This window comes from Papio anubis, chromosome 15 (assembly GCF_008728515.1).
Source record: "Papio anubis isolate 15944 chromosome 15, Panubis1.0, whole genome shotgun sequence".
Taxonomy (NCBI): domain Eukaryota; kingdom Metazoa; phylum Chordata; class Mammalia; order Primates; family Cercopithecidae; genus Papio; species Papio anubis.
Window position 1 is genome coordinate 51,587,139 of NC_044990.1, and position 7,603 is coordinate 51,594,741.

At 41.7% G+C, this 7,603-nt stretch overlaps 1 non-coding gene across 1 annotated transcript; it reads right to left on the bottom strand.

The window, feature by feature from the left end:
- Window positions 1–212: 212 nt before the first annotated feature.
- On the bottom strand, window positions 213–274 carry LOC116270670. The gene has a single exon (XR_004178815.1). It is a non-coding gene; the product is annotated as a U7 small nuclear RNA (small nuclear RNA).
- Window positions 275–7,603: the final 7,329 nt, after the last annotated feature.

Here is a 7,603-nt window from a genome sequence, read left to right on the forward strand (position 1 = left end):
TTCACTCATAGATTCAGTTCATAGAGGTTTGGGGAGTGTGATGAGTTAAAAAAAAATTAGCTTCAGTTCATTGATCCAAAGGCATGGCTCTGTATCTTTTTGAATATAAGGAATTCAGAAAAATTGGGGCAGAAGGTCAGATTTGGTTTGTTATATTATTATTTGTTTACATGTCTGTGTCTTTGTGTGTGTGTGTGTGTGTGGTGGGTTGGGGAGGGTTTCCAATAAATATTGGAAAACCTGCTAGACAAATTTTAAAAGACCTGTAACACATATGTGTTTGTTTCTTTAAAAACCATTTTTTCTTTTTTTTCTGTAGAGACAGGGTCTCACTATGTTGCTTAGGCTGGTTTTGAACTCTTGGCCTCAAGCAATCCTCCTGTCTGAGCCTCCCAAAGTGCTGAGATTAGAGCATGTGTGCTTCTAAGAGTAGACTATGAGTTTCTTGGCAGCAGAACCTTATTCATGTTTCCCATTGTCTGGCATGGCACTGTGTGTAGCTTAGTAACAATGATGGTTGTGACGATGCTGATAATGGCCTCTATTACTCAGCTTCCTGTATGCCAGGCACTATGCTAACTGCTTTGCATACATTACCTTATTTAATTCTCATAAATAGCCAGGTGGAAAGTAACAAAAAATATATTATGTCCATATGTTGTGAGGAAACTGAGGCTTAAACATATTCATGGACATGACCATGGTCACACAGCTAGTGAAGTGTTGGACCTGGAATCTAAAACCATTTCTGTTCTTTGTCCCAAGCTCATGTTGTTTATTACTACACTCTATGTTTGTTGCCTGAATTAGTGACAGAGTGGTTAACCAAGGTCCCCTGTCCTACCCAGGCCCCATGACTCAGTGAAGAGTTAAAACGTGACAAACAGAACTGGACAATGGCGATGTCCTAGAATGAACCAGTTTTATTCACCAGTAGGAGAAGAGAAACTTTCAGTGTGGGTAACAAGAGATTGAGGGATGACCCGTGTCAATGGATAGCTCCAAATGGGAAGAGGGCAGTGGGTTTAAGAGAAAGAGGGGAGAAAAGAAAGTACCATAAAAGGCAAACCTAAACAAAGAGCAGAGTAGAAAAAAAATTCTTTTGAGAGGAGGTCATTTTTCATTCCCAGAAACTTCCAAAGTGATGCTTTTAACCCCACATCTGGTTCAGATTCCTGCTCGAATGCTCAGAGGTAGAACAACAAAGCAAGTGGAAAGGTCTGGGCACGTCTCTGTCCGTGGAACTGCCCTCCCCGCACCCTTCCCCCTGAGGAATATCTGCTTTGGAAGCAAATGACGGAAAGTTTTGTCCACGTTGCCTTCCCTCACTTTTGCGCGTGGGTGTGAGTTTGTGTACCCGATTCTACTGTGAGGAGTTTAGGTTGCTTTACCTGCTGTTGCGTCTCAACAGGGTGAGACATGTGCCCGTGATTGCAGGCCTGTCCCAGGAGAACTTGTCCTACTGGATATGGAAATCATTCAAGCAAAGTGGGAGGCTAGGTTGTCTTATTTTCATGCCGAAACTTGGGTTGCTTTGCCGAACTGAAGCATGAGAGAGAGATGGGACGAGAAGCAAACCATTTGCATGTATCCCTCTTCCTGCAGTTCTGGAGCTGTTAGCCAAAAGTGTCGTTTTCACCGACAAAAGGCAGGAAAAAGAAATGTCCTCCATCAAAACAAAAACAAAAACAAAAACAAAACAAAGATAAATAAATCACAGGTTTTCCCAGCTTTTGCTGTCTTCCTAGCTCTGGGTCTCACAATTCTAATGCCTCTCAAGCTTTTCAAAGTGATTCTTTTCAGATTTTCTTCTCTCATCCTTGATTCTCTGTTAGAACTGTCCTCTGGCTCCATTTGACCGATAACTTTTGATAAACTGACTTAAGCCTCTGTATTGGCTTGCTACAGATTTGCTATAGGAAAAGGTAACTCACTTTCATAAGGCCAATATCAGCATCCACTAATGCAAGGGGTTTTTCCTCTAATGTGATTATGTAAGAATTAATAATGGGTAAACACCAGTGTGAAGAGATTTAATTTGGATAAACATTATAAAGCTTGTCTGCTTAATCAGGGTTTATCTCATCTTTTCTGTTTTTTTGTTTTTTGTTTTTTTTCTTTCTTTCTTTTCTTTGTGCTGCAAATTTTCCAAGAACAGGGACCAGTGTACTATTCTGCCTACTTCCTTGAACAGGGCAGATAGGAACATTGTGAGACCCAGCATTCTTGTGATACTTAAACTTCCACTTCAGGGGAAACAAAAGAGGATACAGATGCATGCAAACGCAAAACCGAGCAAGACACCAGCTGAGCTGACTTAACACCCTCCCTCCCCACCACGAAGGTGCTAGTGGGGAGAAGCAGTTCTTCGGAGGAGTTACGGTATTTCTCCTCTCAATCTTGGGTTGCTTTTGACTAGCATGTAGCAGAGGACCTGTGACAGCTTTTGAGAATAGCCTTATTTACTACCCCTTCCCCTCAACTCACAGCCTTTTCTTTCTTTTTGTTTTTTTTTTTCAGACAGAGTCTCGCTCTGTTGCGCAGCCTGGAGTGCAGTGGCATGATCCCGGCTCACTGCAACCTTTGCCTCCCAGGTTCAAGTGATTCTTCTGCCTCAGCCTCCCGAGTATCTGGGACTATAGGTGCCCACCATCACGCTCGGCTAATTTTTGTATTTTTAGTCCAGATGGGGTTTCACTATGTTGGCCAGGCTGGTCTCAAACTCCTGAACTCAGGTGATCTACCCACCTTGGCCTCCCAAAGTGCTGGGATTACAGGTGTGAGCCACCGCACTGGGTCTCACAGGCCTTTCTGAATCCGGTTTTTATTTCCTGAAATGCGTACGGGTCAAAAATAATCCATATCAAATGCATATTAATTTATAGGTATTTTTTTAAGGAGGATGATTAGCAAAGAAATAATCATTGTTTCCAGTCTCCCAATGTGGTTATTTGTTTCTATGACAGAATCTAATTTCTCACATCTCTCTTGTTGACTGATTGGCAGTTTACGGTCCTAGACTTCGTTTCTGCATTTTATGCTTCTGCACCTATGAAAAGGGCTTGAAGGCCAAAGATGAGCAGCCAGAGACAATGTGCTTGGGGGAAAGAAAATGGCTTGGTACAGGTTGTTATTTTCTGTTCCCTAACTGGAGTGAATGCTTTTTAAACAGTGTGTTCCCCATTGGGACAATTGGAAGAACAGTGACATTCATTTTATAGTTTCTGCTTGTTGGGTAGTTATTCCTTTTGAAAAGAAAGGAAATTCCATACTCCAGGAGTCCATCTGTTGTTACATTTCATGAGAACTAAATGCCCTGGAAAATATAGCTAAACACACTTGGTTCACATTTTCTCCACCTTTGAACTGATAGCAGTCATAAAACTCCATCTTGTATGGACAATCTGTTAAAATAAGTTACTAAGAAACCCAAACAGGTATAAAGGTCGCTCTCAGTGTGAATGGGATTTTCTTTTTTTTTTTTTGTAGTGGTTATGACCAACCCAAAACTCGCTCTGAGTTGGCGTTTTATAGTCGATATTTTAAACTGTAAACCATATTATATGACTGTAGAGCCGCACCCATTAGAGTCAATTTTCCTGTTTCGGAACTCTCGTGCGATGCAGCACATAATCCTTGTTCATTCGTCATGTTCTCACCTTGTTCAGGGCCTCAGAGTTTATGAGCAGGTTACTCCACTGCATTTTAAACATGTCATCTCTCCCAAGGTGCCTTTTAAGAAATATGTATGCAATCAAAAGGAAGCCAAATGTGTCCTTAGTATAAGAGACAGAGGATATTGTTAACAAACTGGAAGGAATCCTACTTCTGGGAAGTCTGAGGAAAAGTTATCAAATTATAGGAATGGCATCTAGATTTGAGGGCAAAAACAAGTGCATTACAAGGAAGAGGCTGCTCTTTTCTCTCTCTACCGTTTTCTAAGCATGTATTATTTACCAGGCATTTTGTGAAGGATTTCACTTACATGTTCTCGTTGAATACTTGGTGAGTCTGTATGAAATATCAAGAAAATGGCTTAAGAAACGTGAATGGCTTTCGCAAGCTCACACAGCGAAGAATTCACTGACATAGCATTCCAGAGTGTGGTTTAGCCCCAACACAGCCTTCATCCTGGGCCACCTACTGGATGGAGCCCTCTTTGCGGTGGCTTCCTACATCCCTGCTCCCATGACTTTATTGTTGCAAGGGTAGAAGAACAGATGCATCTTTTTGGATTTGGCCTGACTTTTCAAAGATAAGATAAAGAAGGGCTGGTAATAAGGCTGGGAATTGACATGTTCTTGGTTGGCTCAGCTGCACTGAAGAGCTTCTGTTCTCATCTGGATAGACAGGAAATAATATGTGACATACAGACAGCTTGTTTTTCTCTAAATCTGAGCAATGGTGAGTCATTACTTTTATTAAAGTTAGAGATGATCCTTTCTTTTTCTGTGCAGAAAAAGCTATTGTTTTTCATACAACCCACTCCTACTTTTAAATAAATCAGTTAAAGTGCCTATATTTTAAATAAAACTTTTCCAAACTCCTTTACCTACCAGCCTAGAGGCAGGAATATTTCTTTTCTCCTTCAGCCTTGCCTAAGGAAAAAGGATTCTTTTTTTTTTTTTTTTTTTTTTTTTAGACAGAGTCTCACTCTGTCACCCAGGCTGGAGTACAGTGGGACAATCTCGGCTCACTGCAACCTCTGTCTCCCGGGTTCAAGCAATTCTCCTGCCTTAGACTTCTGAGTAGCTGAGATTACGAGTGTGCACCACAGGTTTCACCATGTTGTCCAGGCTGGTCTCGAACTCCTGACCCCAAGTGATCCACCTGTCTCAGCCTCCCAAAATGCTGGGATTACAGGCATGAGACACTGTACCTGGCCGCCTGCAGTTTTGTAGACCTGGTTAAAGAGGACAAAATAAATCCTGGGAAGACCTCTAGCTGGCCACTAGCAAGATATGGGAGGAGGATACACTTCTTTCATTTTTTCCTGCTTTCCACATCTTAATGCCAGGCATGAGCCTTTCTTAGCACTGCTGTTGCTGAGATAATAAGTAGCTGAATAAAGTGGCACATGTTATAAGGACAAAATAGCTAAAATGAAGACCCTATAGAGCAGCCTCAGTCTCAACACTATTGACATTTTGGGCTGGGTATTTTTTGTTGTGGAGAATGGGAACTGTTCTGTGCATTGTAGGATGTTTAGCATCACCCTGACTGAGTACCCACTAGATAACCAGATAATAGCAACACCACCCTCCAATCCTACCAGTACCCCGAGTTGGGAAAACCAAAAATGTCTCTAGACATTGATTGCCGAGTGCCCCATGGGGGACAAAATCATCTCCAGTTGAGACCTGCCACTTTATAGTAGATAGCATGACCTAGTAACATGCATGGTTTCTTTATGCCTGGAAACGTGCTGGGCCAGGGTGAAGATTTATGACCTGAGAAAAGGCAACCACAGCAGGTGTGGAGCTTGAAAAACGATGGTGTCTCTGCCCTGAAAGGACCTCAGGGTCAGAAATATGTCTGCTCATCTTTGAATCCTCTCCCTAGAGCCCAGCACAGTCCCTCAAACGTAGGAAATGGTTGATACATGTTTGTTGAATAAATGGGATGTTTGCTTAGAGCCCCCTGTGTCTGTCTCCTATGCTCAGAGAAAAAAATCATAGGGACAACAGCTATTTATTTGTAGCTATACCCACTTCTTGGCTTATTGTGTTCTATTTGAGAGCCTCTTGAATATTGCAGAAGTAACCAAGGATACCAGGATGATCACATGCAGCAAACATACGGGGAAAAGAATAGAGCAACAAATGTCACAAGGCCTGTTTTTCAGGTTTATTGCCAGAGAGTGTAGGGTTTTGAAGAGAGAGTGCATAGAAGGAATAGGACGAGAACCGTCCTTATACTGAAGATGATTTGTAGTCCTCATCTGTGGAAATTATTCACTGGAGAACCTCTCTTGCCCTTGAACTTTGCATCTTGTCTTAACCAGGGATTTATGTATCTTCCTTCCCGGGGAGCAGGTCAGCATTGCTAAGTCCTGAATTGCGGAACTTTTGCTTCGTTAGAAAGACTTGGCTAGTGAGGAGTAAGGGGAGACAGTGGTGAGTCCAGGATGGGAGGTGAGTTTGGTGTGGCAAAGACACAAACATCCAACCTCTATCTGACCAAGTGATGACAAAGTAAAGGATGAAAACAGCCACCTCAGTTTTCCTCCCCTCAGGACTCTTTTATTTCCCTTTTCCTTCATATCTTTCGTTTTTGAGTAACACTTTGTATTCACCATATTCTTCATGACTAACCACTAGTCTTAAAACTTTCAGGGTGAGGATTTGAGGGAACGTCTCTTTGGAAGACCTTTATACCAAAGGCCTTTGATTGAGTATCCTCCAAGGCAGGCAGCTTTTACTGATTCCTCCAGAGTGGGCCAGGGCAGGCACACCTTTTCATCTCTTCCATGATACTCCGTCAAATCAGTATCTCCTGTATTCCAGACTCATGTACTCAAGCGCCTAGTTGATATTTCTATTTGGATATTTTGGAGACATCTCAAACACAACATATCCCAAGATGAATGATTTCCTGCTTCTTCTCAAAACCTGCCTGTTTAAAGGCAATTCCATCCTTCCAGTGGCTCAGGTCAAAACCCTGGGAGTCATTCTTGACTCCTCCCTTTGTCTCACGCCCCATTATCCCTCCCCAACAAATCTTCTTGGCTTGACTTTCAAAGCATATCTAGGATCTTAGCATTTCTCACCATCTGCATTGTTGCCGTTCTGGTCTGAGCTACCAGAAATTCAACACAGTAGCCAGGATGACATTTTGAAATTGTAGGTCAGATCTTGTTACTCTTTTGCTTCCAATATCTCCTTATCTCATAGTAAAAAACAAATCCTTCACATGGTTTTACAACAACCCCCTGACTCCATTAACTTTCACACTTATCTCCTGCCACTCTCTTCATCACTTCTTCAGCAGCTCACCTCCTTCTTGCTGTATCTTAAGCACATGCCTATTCCTGTGCCTGGAAACTTCTTCCCCCAGATATCCATGTGGTTACATTTGGTTCTTTCGAATCTTTGCTGAAATATCACCTCGCAATGAGATCTCCCCTGATTATGCTACTTAAAACTACAATCTGTTTTCCATATCTCCCTCTTATCCTTTAGCACTTTAAAAAAAATTGCGCTTATTAACCTCTAATACTATACCATTTATTTATTCACTACATTAAAAAAAAATCTCTCATGCTAGAATGGAAACTTCACAAGGGCAGGGATCTTTGTTTATCCCAAGCGCCTAAAAGAATGTCTTGTACATAGTGTGTGTGCATAAATATTTGAGGTTGAACCAATGTATCTTTCCAAGCACGTATTAGCTATTTACTCAGTCTGTCTTCCTGCCCAGACTGTAAGCCCCGTGGGAAAAATGATAAACAGAATGCATTGCATTGCAGTGGTTAATGCTGTTCTTTTCCTTGAAGTGTATTCCTCAAATTGTATGAGTTTCATGCTTCACAAAACCTGACCTGCCCCTGATTTACTATGAGAATTAGTATGAGAATGAAAAAGATAATACATTTTAGAACTTA